Source organism: Apodemus sylvaticus, chromosome 9, assembly GCF_947179515.1.
Source record: "Apodemus sylvaticus chromosome 9, mApoSyl1.1, whole genome shotgun sequence".
NCBI lineage: Eukaryota > Metazoa > Chordata > Mammalia > Rodentia > Muridae > Apodemus > Apodemus sylvaticus.
Genome location: NC_067480.1, coordinates 104,099,606 through 104,116,036, shown reverse-complemented (window position 1 = coordinate 104,116,036; position 16,431 = coordinate 104,099,606). Strand labels below are relative to the sequence as shown.

Here is a 16,431-nt window from a genome sequence, read left to right as displayed (position 1 = left end):
CCGGAAAATTAGAAACGATTGCTAAAGTTGGTTTGAAGCCACACAGCCATTCTGAGAGAAGCCGAGAGAAGCCAGAGTGGATAAGTCAGCTGGGAGGGGAGTGGGAGCCAGAACCACTGAGTTGACCAGCCAACCAGAGCTCAGAAAGAACAGGAAAGGCTGAGCTTATTCAGCAGGAAGTGACGGAGGCTGAAAACGTTCTCAGCCTAGAAGCTTCCAGGACTAGGACTAGGTTAGCAGAGGGTTTTATGAAGTAATCCACAACCTGCTCATTGCTGCTTCATGAAAATGAACCAAAAGGCCAGATGGCAGCTTAAAATGGTCACTGAGTGAAAGTGTAAGCTGAGGACCACAAACACAATTAGCCATCCATTCCTAGTCCAAAGACAGCAAGATAACTTTGGGTCATTTTTTTTTTTGAGAATTAAATCATTTTTATTGAGTACACATGATAATGGATGATACACAAGGTTCATTCCCATCTGTTATTTTTATCTGGTACTGTTATTCAATTTTGATATTGTATAGGGTATGCCAACAACCATTTTATAACCAAATTGTGACTGCTCAGATGACCCTTTCAATGGTGAAACTCATTAAAAATTAAAAGTTACAGCAGTAACTGGCAGTTTAACAACACCAAGGTTTTTGAAGACAATGGCTTCTCCACCCAAGCGACCATAAATAAATTCCAAATGGAACTTGGCACAACCCTGAAGAAACTCTAACTTCACACTGTTGGGGAAGTTTACCAAGATGGCTTCAGAGTAGACTAACTTTACACAGCACATTAAAAAAAAAAAAAGACACATTTATTCAGCGTCATGATCAGACTGTTACATTTAGCAATCAACAGCGTGGGTGAAAAAGGTCTACAGTGGAAACTTTTGTTGGAGTGCTTTACGCTTTCCACAGAACAGAAACTAAAATAGCCTGTTACACAATTAGTCACAAATACAGTCCTGGAGTTTTTACACACACACACACACACACACATGACCATTGTCTAAACCACGTCTTCTTTGTAGCAGCTGGGCCCTGCCGCCACTGTGCTTGGCTGAGTTCACAAATCTGTTGTAACCTGCAGCCTCCCTGTGACTTCTCTGGCTCTCCTCTCCTGCTAAGCTTTGTTTCCTGGCCGTAATTAGAACCTCCTGCCACTGCCATAGCTGCTGCTGCTTCTGCTGGAACCTCCACAGCCACGTTGGCTTCGTGGTTTAGCAAAGTCCTGGCCTCCACCACCATAAGGGCCAGAGATCCTGCCTCCAAAGTTTCCTCCCTTCATCCGTCCAAAGTTTGAAGACTGATTGTTGTAATTACCAAAATCACTGTAGCTTCCACCACCTCCAAAATTGCTTCTATCATTGCCAAATCCATTATAGCCATCCCCACTGCCACCATGTCCACCACCACCACGGCTGCCACCAAAGCCACCAGGACCACTGAAGTTCCCTCCTCGACCAAAATTGTCATTGCCACCAAAACCTCCTCCGCGACCACCACCAACGTTTCCGGAACCACTGCGACCTCTCTGGCTGGATGGAGCACTAGCCATTCTTGCTTCAACAGGGCCTTTCTTACTTCAGTGTGACCATTCACAGTATGGTATTTCTGAATAACAATCTTACCCAGAGTCATGGTCATCAAAGGCAACAAAAGCAAAGCCCCTCTTTTTTTCCACTGCTTCTGTCAGTCGTCATTTCTATCACTTCAGTCTTCCCATACTGCTCAAAATAATTTCGTAGGTGATGTTCTTGAGTGTCTTCTTTAATACCACCAACAAAGATCTTTTTCACAGTTCAGCGGGCACCTGGTCTCTGAGAATCTACTCTTGACACAGCTCTCTTAGGTTCCACAACTCTTCCATCCACCTTGTGTGGTCTTGCATTCACAGCAGCATCCACTTCCTCCATAGTTGTGTATATGACAAACCCAAAGCCCCTGGATCTCTTGGTGTTTGGATCTCTCATTACCACACAGTCGGTTAGTGTTCAGAATGGCTCCTCAGACTCTCATCGGTTGTTTCGAAGCTTAGCCCTCCGATGAAGAGCTTCTCTTGTTCCGGCTCCTTGGGAGACTCTGACTTAGACATGATGGCAGGGTTATGAGAGCCTTCAGCGGTGCTTCCGCCAAAGCGTTAAAGAGCAGAAAGGAATAAGATAAGAACGTGCCCCGGGGCCATTAATTCAATTACCTTTCTCCTATCTCAAACACCCATCTGAAGTTGTGGGCCACACAAACTAGCCCTTCTCCAGCCTAAAGTTAAAAACCAACAATAATAAAATATGGTTAAGCTATTTTTTTCCATGACATCTTAGTCACTGTCCTATTCCTGTGAAGACAGAACGGCCAAGGCAGCTCTGATAAAGGAAATCAATTAACAGAGGTTTCCTTACAGATTCAGGTTAGTCAGAGCCGGGCAGTGGTGGTGCACGCCTGTAATCCCAGCACTCTGGGAGGCAGAGGCAGGCGGATTTCTGAGTTCAAGGCCAGCCTGGTCTCCAGAGTGAGTTCCAGGACAGCCAGGGCTACACAGAGAAACCCTGTCTTGAAAAATACCAAAAAACCACACACACACACACAAAGAAGGTTAGTCAGTCAGTCAATTATCATGCAGACAACATGGAGCAGAACTTGAGAGCTACATCTTCATCTGTAGGCAGAGAGAAAGAGAGAGAGAGAGAGAGAGAGAGTTCCTCCACACCTCCTAATACTTCTAATCCTAGCAAAAGAGTAAAAGAGTTCAACTCCCTGGTCTGAGCATTCAAATACATGAGCCTATGGGAAACATTTTTATTCAAACCACTGCACATGGCTGGTCGATAAAATGGGGTACAGTTCACCCAGGGGTCATGCCATCTTGGGAAGAGTACAGTTATGTGACTACCTTAATAAAAACCTTAAAGAACAAATAGTTAAAAGTCCTGTTCTTCATTCTCTCTGGTGTGCATGCCTCCAAGCATGTGAGTGTGTGTGTGTCTGCATGCATGTGGGCATGAGTGTGTGTGTGTGTGTGTGTGTGTGTGTGTGTGTGTGTGTGAGGTTGACACCTTCTTGATTCTTTTTTTTTTCTTTTTTTTCCCCGAGACAGGGTTTCTCTGTGTAGCCCTGGCTATCCTGGAACTCACTCCGTACACCAGGCTGGCCTCGAACTCAGAAAGCCACCTGCCTCTCTGCCTCCCAAGTGTTGGGACTAAAAGTGTGCGCCACCCCCGCCCCGCCTTCCTGATCCTTCATTCATGAGTCACAGTCTCTCACTGGGCCTGGTTGTCACAGATTTGATGAGGCTGGGGTAGGAGAGGAGGAACTTAAGCAGAAGGAAGATTAACACGTGAAAACAGCCAGGCCAAATCTTACCTTGATTTGATATTATCTAACAGAGCAGGTGTGAACTCAGGAGCGGGTGTGAAGGACACACACGTCACAGGCCAGGCTCTGACCTGGCTCAGCAGCCCACTTTCACTGTTACAGTGTCCTCCCCCTCCTCCCCCTCCTTCCCCTCTTCTTCCTCCTTCTTCTTTTTCTTCTTCTTCTTCTTCCTCTTCCCTAAGACAGGGTTTCTTTCTCTGTGTAGCCCTTGCTGTCCTCGAACTTGCTCTGTAGACCAGGCTGGCCTTGAACTCACTGAGATCCCCTGCCTCTGCCTGGGATTAAAGGCATGTGCCACCATGCCTAACCTGCACTTCTTTTTCTTTCTTTCTTTTCTTTTTTTGAATAATTTATGCTATGTATATGAGTGCCCTATCTGCATGTACACCTACTTGCCAGAAGAGGGCGACAAATCACACTAAAGATGACGTGGGCCCCCACGTGGTTGCTGGGGATTTAACTCAGGATCTCAGGAAGAGAGGACAGTGCACTTAACTGCGGAGCCATCCATCTCTCCAGGCCCACACTTCTCTTTCTTAATCTATTTCTATTTTGTGACAAACTTACAAGGCATGACACTTTTCCCATCTGCTCTAGGTGACTGCTGGGATTTTTCCCTTAACGTATACCCTGTACTGTTTTTCTTTTCTTCTTAAACTCTAATAAATTTATTCTTGAGCTTTCTAAATTCTTTTTGTGAACATGTCTCAGAACCTGCAAAGGAACCTCACTTTGCCTAGGCTATTAGCCAGTGAGTTTCAGGGATGCCTCCCCCTCCACCTCCTCTGTGAAGACTACAAGTGTGTGTCATCACCTCTGGCTTCTTAGTGGGTGGTGGGGATCAGAACTCAAGACTCTCAAGTTTGTTGGGGACACACTTAACAACTGAGCCATCTTCCTAATGTAAACAACAGGAAAAATTAGTATTTTCCATCAAACATTGTAATTGTGCTATCTGCCTCACTTTGCAAAACATTTATGCAAATGTTTAACCCCTATTTCTCTCTCTCTCTCTCTCTCTCTCTCTCTCACACACACACACACACACACACTTGAACAAACATATGTTTGCACAAAGACCTCCTCAACTCCCAGTAGCCCAGGGTTGGCACCCACCCCAAGTAGGCTGGGCTCCCCATAATCAAGAAAATGCAGAGTTGCATATAGGCAATCTGATGGAGTCATGTTCTCAAATGAATCACCTTTTCCCGGATATCTCTAAACTGTGTCAAGGATGGATACATAGATAGATAATAGATAGATGATAGATAGATAGATAGATAGATGATAGATAGATAGATAGATAGATGATAGATAGATAATAGATAGATAATAGATAGATGATAGATAGATAGATAATTAGATAGATAGATAGATAGATAGATAGATAGATAGATAGATGATAGATAGATAGATAGGTAGGTAGGTAGATCCTAGCTAGGACAGCATCCAAGTGGCTGGAGTCCTAGACTAAATAAAAAGAGGAAAGCAGGCTGTATACTGTGGGTGCACTATGACCCGTAGCCTCAACCTTCATGTCTACCATTTCTCGTTGCAGCTGATTGATCCCCTCAAAACGGAAATCAGAATAAAGTATCTTCCCTTTGGTGTCTCTGGTCAAGCATTTGGCCACAGCAAACTAAGATGTAACTAAAATTTCAAAAGAAGTACATAGATAAACCTCGGGCGTCTCAACACTCTGCCTAAATGCAACTGTCACATCAGGCCGCCTTGAAAACCGGGTCTCCAGCAGGTGCCGCACGGGTCTTCCTTCCGAGCTCTGGTTCTGTCTTTTGACCACCACATCGACGATATGAAATAGGCAGATTGAAAAAGTCCACGCCTTCTGGATGAGAAAATCCGAGCTGGGTGAGGTATACAGAGCGGGTAGCCAGCAGGATGCTCAGGAGTGCAGTGCAAGCGACAGGCCACTGGTGGCAGCCTTTCCGCCACCACCCAAGAGAAGCCGCAAATGAAGAGGTGCTGTGACCGAGGAGTTACACTGAATTCCAAAAGTCAGCACGGAGCCCTCCCTCAGGCCCTGGCCCCGGCCCCGCCCATCCTACAGGCCCATTTTCTTGCACCATGTGATAGATGGCCATCTTTCTAGTCCCTTAACCTCCCAGTTTACCGTTTCGGCCACCCAATCTGGAGACAACACTTGTGAAATCTTCCCAGGCATGTCGCTTGGCATGTCGCCATCAGGGAAGAGCAGCCTTCGAGGCAGATAAAGTACACTTTCTCCTTTGAAGCTAGCTGTGGGTCAGAAGCTTTCTGGCAGACCCTACAGATGTTCCAAATGTGTTGAGGTCTGTTAGACAAGTAGGAAGCCCCTTAGCGGCCCGGTATAAACCCTACTCGCACATTGATAACACTCTGCTCATTGGTTCTCATAGATTTCTAAATCTATTTTTGGTAAGATGGTCTGTGAAATAAGTTCAGTTAGGTAGAAATTCTGGTGAGCTATGGCACAGTAGCCTGACTACATATCAATAATAAGCTGGAAATGTGAAAAACGTAGAAGATTTCAAAGATCTCACCCTCTAGAAATAATAACTGAGAAAATAATACAGTTAACCTGCTTTAACATCATACAATGTACACAGGTATTGGAACCTAGCATTAATAGATACGATTTTATGTTTGCATGTGTCCATTAAAGAAACAGATTGAAGCAAAGAAATTGAAAATTACTTTGGAGTCAAGAAAATGACACCCGGGGCTGGAGAGATGGCTCAGTGGTTGACTCAGCAGAGAGATGACTGCTCTTCCTAGAGGTCTTGAGTTCAATTCACAGGAACCACATGGTGACTCACAACCATCTGTAATGGGATAAGATGCCCTCTTCTGGTGTGTCTGAAGACAGCTACAGTGTACTCACATACATAAAATGAATAAATAACAAAAAAATAACATCATCTGCTACATTTCTCCCTCTCACATTCAGGACTACAAGGACAGACCTGATCAAAAGTCCTACTCACTGAGCTCTCCGACCACCCTGGGGTATCTGCTCCTCACACTGTTCCTCCCGAGAGAGCAGCTCCTTGGACAGAGAGCTTTCCAGATCCTCTTGGGGAAATATGAATAAAATACACCCCTCTTTTTGGAAAATCTATGTTAGCACTTCATTTGTGGTTTTTTAAAAACAGAAGTACCATTGCTACCACAGCTGCCACAGCCGCCTCCGCCCCCTCTTCCTCTGCCCCCTCTTCCTCCGCCCCCTCTTCCTCTTCCTCCCTCTCCTTGTCTTGCAATGCCAATCAACAACTGTGGCAGACCAAATGTCTCTGTCCCTCTCATGCCTGCCCAGATCCTTGTCTCCTAGCTGACTAGATCCTCATGAAGTTGGCAGTGTTAAAAATCCCACTTTAATTTCAGTCACAGGACTTCCTCTCCCCCTCCATACCTAAGGACTACCTAAGGACTTCCTAAGTGAAAGACATGCACTTTACCATTGAGTCACACCCTAACACATGTAAGTGTGTGTTTATTTGAGACAGAGCCTCTCTGTATAGCCCTGGCTGTCCTGAAATTCACCATGTAGACCAGGCTGGCCTTGGACTCACAGAGATCCACCTGTTTCTGCCTCTAGAGTGCTAGGATTAAAGATGTCTATCACAATACTCAGCTGTCCTTATTTCTAGAAAAAAACTTATTATTTTTATTTATTTATGTACGTTTATGTCTGTATGTGCTGGTCCCTAAAGAGGACAGCTATCAGCTGCCTGATATGTGAGCATTTGGACAAGACCAGCCTAGTCTACATAGTGATTCTAGGGCCAGCCAGAGTAACACAGAGAGACTATGTAACAACAAACCACATACAAAGAAAATCAGAACTCAGGTGTTCTGGAGGAACAGGTCAGCTTTTAGCTGCTGAGTTTCCTCCTCAGCCTGGAAGGGGCTTTTTAAGAAAACAAACTATCAGCCGGGTGTGGTGGTGCACACCTGTAATCCTAGCATTTGGGAGGCAGAGGCAGGTGCTATCCAGGCACTTAGGAGGCAGAGACAGGTGGACTTCTGAGTTCAAGGCCAGCCTGGACTACAGAGTGAGTTCCAAGACAGCCAGGGCTATACAGAGAAACCCTGGGGGAAGGGGGGAACCACAACTATCTATCCCTTTTGCATTTTTGCAAATCAGCCTCACCACCCTGATTCCTGAGTCTGGCTTTGTAAGGCCTCACTAGCCCAAGACTGCAGTCATTTGCTGATCTGGACCGGGGCCCAGGACAAAGGCACAAACAAGCTAGAAGTTCCCCTTCCCAAATAAACCCACCTCAGGACAGGCAACAAAAGCATAACACCCACACACAGATGTGTGTGCTCCTCAGGATGATGGGACAATTCCAGAGGATGCTAATGTAAATGTTTATTTCTATAATTTTACTATTATTTAAATTGACACCATATAAAATTTACATTATTAGATATAAAACCGGCTCGAAGGCAAATCATAAGAAAAATGGGAGCTAAGGAGATATAACTCCATGGTAGCGACCTTGTCTAGGTTGCATGAGACCCCAGCTTTGGTCTTCAGCACTCAAAACAAAAAACAGAACAAAACCACTGGTCATGCTTATCTGGAGATGGCTTTGTCAGTAAAGTGTTTGTTGCGCAAATGTGAGAACTTAAGTTTGTCCGAGCTCCCACACAAAAGGTTGGCCCTGGTGACATTTGCTTATAATACAAGAATTAGAAAGGCAGAGTCACTGGTCAGCCAGCCTAGATGAACCAGAGAACTCCAGATCTCAGGGAAAGAGACTTTGTTTTTATTTTGTTTGTTTTTCATTTATGCGTGCACACACTAGAAGAGAGGATCAGATCCCATTACAGATGGTTGTGAGCCACCGTGTGGTTACTGGGAATTGAACTCAGGACCTCTGGCAGAGCAGTCAGTGCCATCTCTCCAGCCCAAGACTTTGTTTTAAAAACCCCAAGTTTTTAAAAGCTCCTGTCACAATACCCTCTGGCATACACACCTGAGCCATGCTCATGAAAATACACACACACACACACACACACACACACACACATACGTATGTATACACATGCCCACAAATATAAACTGACCTCTAGTTGAACCAAACAAATTATTGATAATATTATGATTTTATGTTCCCCATCCAATAAAATTCACATTGAAATATAATGCTGGTGACGTGGTAGTAAGGGGTGGGACCAGGTGGGACATTTAAAGAGAATTGTTTATATGTGTTTGCTTGTTTTATGTGGGTAAGTGTTTTGACTGTACACGACATGGGTGCCTGGTGCCTTCGGAAGCCAGGGGAGGGATGTCAGCTCCTCTGGGACTGGAGCTATAGATTTTTATGAACCACTATGCAGGTGCTAGAACCCAAACAAGTCCTCTGCCAGGACAGGAAGTGCTCCTAACGGCTGAGCCCTCTCCACACTCCCAGGGGGGACTCAGGAGATTATTCATTAATTGACTTGAGGTGCAGGAAGCTTGCCCTTGAGCTTTCTCGGAGAAGTTTCCCACCACCACCACCACTACTACCCCACCCCACCCCCACCCCTGCCCTCCTGCAGCAAGCACAAAACTTCCTCCCCCTTCCTGGCTGCTGAGAGAAGCAGAGGAGCCACCGGTGCCAGCCTGAACCAGAGGGATGACAGCCTCCCTGATAACCAAGAGGCTAACGCTCTCCCTATAACCGGCTGGGCACTTCCCAGGTGCAGCTGAGAAAAAGGAGATTAAGGTCCCATGTTTAAATCATGGAAGGGAGGTGGTCAGGGGTCACAGACAGTTATAAAACTAGTTCCTGAGAGTCCCACAAAAATAATCATTAGGTCAGAAGAATCCTCCTCTCAGCCTCGCAATTCCGCCCTAACAAATGGTATCGTTTTTGAATTGCGACTTGCCTCATCCGACTCCCCCATCACCCTAAGTATTCAAAGAATTCCTAACTATGCTGTAAATAAACGGGAAGCCTTCTAGACTAGGGGTCGCACTCCTACTCTAGTGGGAAGGTTTGCACTCCGAGCCTGACTCGAAATAAACAGACTCGTTTGCACGATTGCATCAGACTCTGCAGTTTTTTAGCTCCTCTGGGTAGCCCACAGAACCAGGGTATAACAGACGGATGGGCTAATGATTCTCTCAGGAGCCAGTCACTGAAGAAAATAATTTGACTCAGGTCTCTTGTTTGTTTCCGTTTCACCAGGGCGTGTCTTGCTCTGCAGAAAAGGCATTGCCAAATGCCACTCCTGGACCGCAGCCTTTTCTGACCCCAAAACCAAAGTGACCCAAATAAACCTTTATTATCTATTAATTACCAGCTGTGGAATTTGTTAGATTTCTGAGGTGGCTTAAAGAGGAGGAAAAAAAAAACCAATCTGACCTCACCAGACAGAGCTGTTTATTCCAAAGAGTGAGAGGCAGACACAGCAGGAAGGGGGTTCCTGCCAAAGGGAGTGCTTTTGCTTAGTATAAGAGGTTTGGGGGGGCCGGGCGGTGGTGGTGCACGCCTGTAATCCCAGCACTCTGGGAGGCAGAGGCAGAGGCAGGTGGATTTCTGAGTTCGAGGCTAGCCTGGTCTACAGAGTGAGTTCCAGAACAGCCAGGACTACACAGAGAAACCCTGTCTCGAAAAAACCAAATCCAAAAAAAAAAAAAAAAAAAAAAACAAAAGAAAGAAAAAGAAAAAGAGGTTTGGGGGGAGGGATGGGAAATTAAACTCAGCTGCAGGGCCTGATAGCTTGCATTTTCTCCCTTTGGGAGTAGTTTGCCCAGACAAGGCTGTTTTATCCTTATAGACTGCCTGGCTCCAGGCTATCATGATGCAGGTTATAGTGGACAACTAGGTTAGATAATGGAACAGAGGAGGAAGGAGATACAAAGTTTCCACATAGGGTCTTCAGGCAGTTTCCAAGGTTTATTTATCCTTACTACATTCAGTTATAGTAAACAGTATAGAAATTCAGTATAGAAAACAGATGAAGAGAATCCAGAGAAATATCAGGAGGCTGCACTACTGTGGCTGAGGCTGGGAAGCTGCAGGTGTGAGGGGACCCTTGCTGCTTGATGTGTTGCACAGAGCAGCCCAGGGGACAGCATAGTTTTGGCAGACACCCAGTCACACCTTTTCTCCTCTTGCCTGTACCCCTCTCCATCTCTTGATTGGCTTATCGTTTACCGTTAGAAGTGTTTCCTGGAGGCTGAAGAGATGGCTCAGCAGTTAAGAGCACTGACTGCTCTTCCAGAGGTCCTGAGTTCAATTCCCAGCAACCACACAATGACTCAAAACCATCAGCAATGGGATCAGATGCCCTTCTAGTGCCAGAGAAGGGTTGAAACCACCCCCCCCCCCCAAAAAAAACAGACAGGAGCCGATCTGATGCAATTCACAGCAAGGTCTTTATTCTAGTGGAGATAGTTCCAGCTGATGCCCCCCCCCCATCACACAGGACAGTTTTGGTAATGGGGAGCCCCCCCCAATATCTATGGGGCAAGGCTTTATTGTAAGCAGCAAGCAGGGAGTAAATGTGCAAGCATCTAATTGGAAAGCCACCGTGGTCTTTAACATAATTGGCGGGTGCTGGGAGTCATATCGTAAACTTCTGCTCCCCTCTGCATTGATAGTCATCAGGCAGGGGGTGGGTTTGTGACCTGGGGTGCAGGTGTGTTGGGGGAATAACCCGGAGACACTGGTCTCATTTGGGGGTGTAACCTGGAGAAGATGCTTTTGTTGGGGATCAGCCTAGAGACTGGAGCTAGGCTCGGGGTTTTGTTGGGGGGCGGGGGGCAACTTGGAAATTAATGCTAGGTACCAGCCTGTTAGTCTACCTGAGTTCAAACTTAGGTCAGGTTCTCTAAAATGGAGTCTGAACGTAAAAGCTTTGGCCTCTCACTCTCTGCTGGTGAGCTCATCTTACCTCCTTCCGCAGTTTTCAATCTTCCATTTTCCCTCCCAGGAGTGGGTCATTTTCATGAGGCCATTGGCATAGTCCTCTTCGGCCATTGTTATTAGGGGCTGCTTTGCCTGTGGCTTCCGGCACTCAGAAGCACTCCACATTGCACAGCCTCAAAACAGTTTCACTTTCAATGCTGATTTCTCCATTTTTTTCTTAAAAAATGAATATTGCTGGGTATATAGCTATCTCCTTCTACTGAAGGGTTAGCTCCTTTCTAAGGGTAAATTCTTGTAAGTGGGATAAGTGGATCAAAGTTCACCTTGTCAACTACCCACCCCCCACCATGTCTAAGACACTCCCTACCCATAAAAATGGTGGTACCCTTTGTTCTTAATATGCAAAGAAAAAGATGAAAAACACAGTGGAAAAATTAACAAGGGATCTGAATGTCATCATAAACACTCAAACCTGTTCAACTTCACTTAGAATTAGAGACTTGGAAATCCCAGCACATACAGAACCAATCTTTTTTTTTTAATTATTTATTTTTTATATATTTGAGTATACAGTTTATATACCACATTTTTTGTATCCATTCCTCCATTGAGGGATACCTGCATTCTTTCCAGGTTCTGGCTATTATAAATAGTGTTGCTATGAACATAGTGGGGCACGTATCCTTATTACATGCTGGGGAATCCACTGGGTATATGCCCAGGAGTGGTATAGCAGGATCCTCTGGAAGTGATGTGCCCAGTTTTCTGAGGAACTGCCAGACTGCAGTTGCTGTCTTCAGACACCCCAGAAGAGGGCATCAGATCCCATTACAGATGGTTGTGAGCCTGGTTGCTGGGAATTGAACTCAGGACCTCTGGAAGAGCAGTCAGTGCTCTTAACCTCTGAGCCATCTCTCCAGTCCACAGAACTGATCTTAACGTCAAGGATCACAAGTTTGGCCACATGCCCTACAGTAAGGCAAGGGTGGAGAAACAGCTCCATCCCGCACTCTTTGAAGTGGGATTTTGAGACTTAGGGGAGGATACCTTAGAAAGTGAAGGTAAATTTTAAAGAGTGCACGCTTGTCATGTGTTTGTAGAGTGTGGTTCGTTGGTAGAGCATTCATTCCTGTATCATGTGGGAGACCCTGAGTTAAGTCCCTAGCTTAAAAGTTGCACACAGCTGGGAGATAGTGCAGGCCTTTAATTAAAGGCAGAGGCGGACAGATCTCTAAGTTCCAGCCCAGCCTGGTTTAAAGTTCTGGACAGCCAGGGCTACACAGAGAAACCTTAGTGGGGGGAAAAAGTTACACCTCTTTGTTTCTGCACTCAGAAATGTGTCTATGTATCCGGACAGATGGGCTTCAATCTAACGCTCAGCCTCCTGCCTCAGCATCCCGAGAGCTCAGTGTGAGTCCATGCCTCTTTTTCATTCACATGAAATGTGAACATGTATATGTGGTGTGTGCGTATGGGAGAAGGAAAGACCCACCCTGAAAGTGTGCAGCCGACCTCAAGGGCAGGAGTCCTCCACTTAAAGAGAACGTGAGCTCAGTACCATGTTCCTTTGTCGGCTTCTTAATAATGAAGCCACAAGGAGCCCAGCTGCCTCAGCGCTCCTGCTGACATCCCTTCCCACCAGGGTGGACTGTGGGCCCTGAACATGGGAGTCCAGACACCCTTATTCCCTCGAATTGCTCCTTGACAGCAATTTGACCACCACACCCAGAAAAGCAGCTAACACATCCGCCTAGACCCACTGAGAGCAAAACCGGAGCCACATTGTTATACATTGTTCCTGACGCTCCACACCTTACAAGAATAAGCTTCTGTTTCCTAAACCTAAAAACTGTTTTCAACCTAGGCTGAACTCGTAAGCCCATAAAGGGTGCCCACCCCATTGCCTTGCTAAATTCCTGAACACCGCGATGACTCCGCTCCCACATGATGTAATCCTGCTCTATCTATCCCACCTTGAGCCCTCCCTCCTTCTGCTCTTTCTGCCAGGTGCTAAGAGCCAATTATCCCAACAGCTGTTCTCTGCCAACTCTAACCCTTCCCATAAAGCAGCCAGTGAGGGGGCTGCTCTCTGAAACCCCGGCTTAGGGAGAGGCAGCCATCTGGCCAATCTAAATAAAGCTTGCTTAATCAGACAGCCGTGGAAATGTTTTTCCCCTCGGGTCTAACACCGTCAGCTCTGGTTTTGTGGCCCCGAGGAACAGGCACTCTGTGGTAATGTTCCTTTTTGGTACAGACCCTAAAGGAAGCCCCACTGCCGTGTCTCTCCTTCAGCTGGTCAGGCCTACGCCAGCCCTCTGTTTGCTTTCTGCCCCTTTGCACTGGTGCCCTGGCACTTCACCTCTTCAGTGACCACCCATTGCTTCCTCTTCCTGTTCTCGCTATCTAGAAAATATGGTGTTTTTCAAGTTTTAAAAAACTGTTAAGTGTGCCGGGGGCGATGACACATGCCTTTAACCTCTCACTGGGGAGGGACAGGCATGTAGATCAAAGTCAGGCTACACAGTGGGTTCCAGGCCAGCCAGGGGTCACTAGTGAGACCCTATCTCAAAACCACAGACACACACACACACACACACACTCATAAGTTTTCAAAACTTTCCATTACCCCAAATACCATGTCCTCGAGTCCCTATTAGGACTAAAACTAACTACACATCTAAACACTCCAGAGTTCAGCTGATGAAATTATTACTAGAGGGGAAATCTAGACACAGTTGATTTGGGAAAAGTTGGAGGTTGAAGCAAATAGAATGAAGGGACCAAAATTTGGCCTAAAAGCATGTATGTCTTTAAAAAAAACGTATTTATTTTATGTAAATGAGCACACTGTAAGCTGCATAGATGGTTGTGAACCATCATGTGGTTGCTGGGAATTGAACTCAGGACCTTCAGAAGAGCAGTCAGTGCTCTTAACCACTGAGCCATCTTTCCAGCCCCTATACTATCCTCTTTTAACGAATGGAAAAGACATCATAAATTTACATTCATTATGATTCAAAGAGACATCCCATCTAGCAAACCTAAGCTTCCTTCTAATGAACTTTCACTTAGAAGCACTTGGAAAATATGAAACTCTGAAAACATCAAAATGTATCCTTCCTGTGGGGAAAAAAAGATGAATTTAATTAAGCAACCTTGAATGGGGACAGGAACAGTAGGACTCAGGGAGGTGCTGGGCAGGAGCTTGTGACTCTGAAAGTCCCTTTAGAAATCCATTGTCAGCCATTCTGGGCAATTCACCTTGACCGTGTTGTTATCCAGGAAATGAAGATAAACTGAGAACATGGGTCGGCTAACATTCAAACCCTTGTAAGCTAAGAGTGACTCCACACAACCTCGTGTGGAAGGCCTGCTTCATGCAAGCACTGGGCAAATTATCTCCCTAAAGTCCATGCTGCTCTGTGAAGTGGGCACGGTGGATAATGAATGAGAAACTGAGGCCCAGGATAGGATAGTCACAGTTCAAGAAGATCAGGGCCCATAAGAACATAGGAGCCTTCTTGCTATGGCATCCGGATGTCAGCAGAGCCGGAGCTGTTCTGTAGCATCAGGACCGGGCTCAGGGGTCAGAGACTGAGGAGTGTCTAAATGGCTGGGCCCACTCCAGTAGAGTCCACTCACATGGCTGCGCCAATGGGCGGTTTCCAGCCAGAGCTCTCAGGTCAGTGAGGAAGATCTAGAGAAGAGCTCTTGGTCTCTTGTGATGAATGTCACTCAGGTTTGTCACCTAACCAGGCTACAGGAATGAGGCAAGGAAGAAATATACTTCCTTTCTGAGTCTGGCTTCATTTGCGTAAACAGGTTCCAGTCACAGTCACCCCCTGCAAATGTCATGCCTTAACTTTTCCCCACGGCTGCATAAAACTCTATTGTGCATAGGTACCACATTTTATTTTTTTAATATTTAATTATTTATTTTATTATTTTTTAAAAAGATTTATTTAGCCGGATGGTGGTGGCACACGCCTTTAATCCCAGCACTTGGGAGGCAGAGGCAGGCAGATTTCTGAGTTTGAGGCCAGCCTGGTCTCGAGTGAGCTCCAGGACAGCCAGGGCTACACAGAGAAACCCTGTCTCGAAAAAAACCAAAAAACCAAACCCCCCCCAAATACACACACACACACACACACAAAACCAAATTTAAGGTGCCACACAAATGTTCTAAGCAGGGATCACACAGGGCATGGACTGACAAATCTGAAGTTTCATTGGATTTCAATAAAGATTCTCTTCCCTATCAGACTGACTAGTGACAGAAGTTGACAAATATCCTCTTCTATGGGTCTCAAAAGGTGGATTAACAGTTGCTTTAATGAAGCAAGAAAGCAAATATGGCTGGCTGTATGTTGGCAAGAAAGATTGTGTCTTGTTTCCGAAGAAGAAGAAGAGGAGGAGGAGGAGGAGGAGGAGGAAGAAGGAGGGGGAGGGGAAGGGGAGGGGAAAGAGGAGGGGGAGGAAGGGAAGGGGAGGAAAAGGGGAGGGGAGGGGGAGGAGGGAGGGGAGGAGGAAGGGGAAAGGGAGGAGGAGAGAGGGGGATGGGGGAGGGGAGAGGGGAGGGGAAGAAGGAGGGAGAGGGAAAAGGACAGGGAGAAGGGAGGACAGAGGGAGGAGGGGGAGGGAAAAGGAGTGGGGAGAAGGGAGGGGAGAGGGAGGAGGGGGAGGGAAAAGGAGGGGGAGAAGGGAGGGGAGAGGGAGGAGTGGAGGGCAGGGGAGAAGGAAGGGGAGGAGGGATGGGGAAGCGAAAGGAGGGGGAGGGGAAGGGGAGAGGGAGGAGGGATGGGGAGGGGAAAGGAGGGGGAGGAGGAGAAGAAACAAAACAGCTGGGCCTACAGCACAGGCTTACTATTAGCTCTCTGGGAGGCTGAGGCAGGATTATAGCCAGGTGTAATGGCTTTACTCCCAATTCAGGAGACAGAGGCAGGTGGGTCTCTGAGGTCGAGGCCAGCCTGGCCTACAAAGAAAGTTCCAGGACAATCAGGGCTACACAGAGAAACCTTGTTTGAAAAAACAACCACTCAACCAAACAAACAAAAAACCCTCAAGATATGTATGGGCTAAAGAGTGAGTTCAAGGCTGGCTTGAGAAAATTCACTGAGACTATGTCTCAAAATAAAAGTATTTTAGTGAATCAAGCATTATTACAGTAGGTAATCTCAGTATTTGGGAGGTGGAG

The 16,431-nt window shown here is 46.3% G+C and overlaps 1 pseudogene; it reads right to left on the bottom strand.

Annotated features, from left to right (window-relative positions):
* Positions 1-534: 534 nt before the first annotated feature.
* On the bottom strand, positions 535-2,189 carry LOC127692949 (heterogeneous nuclear ribonucleoprotein A1-like; annotated as a pseudogene).
* Positions 2,190-16,431: the final 14,242 nt, after the last annotated feature.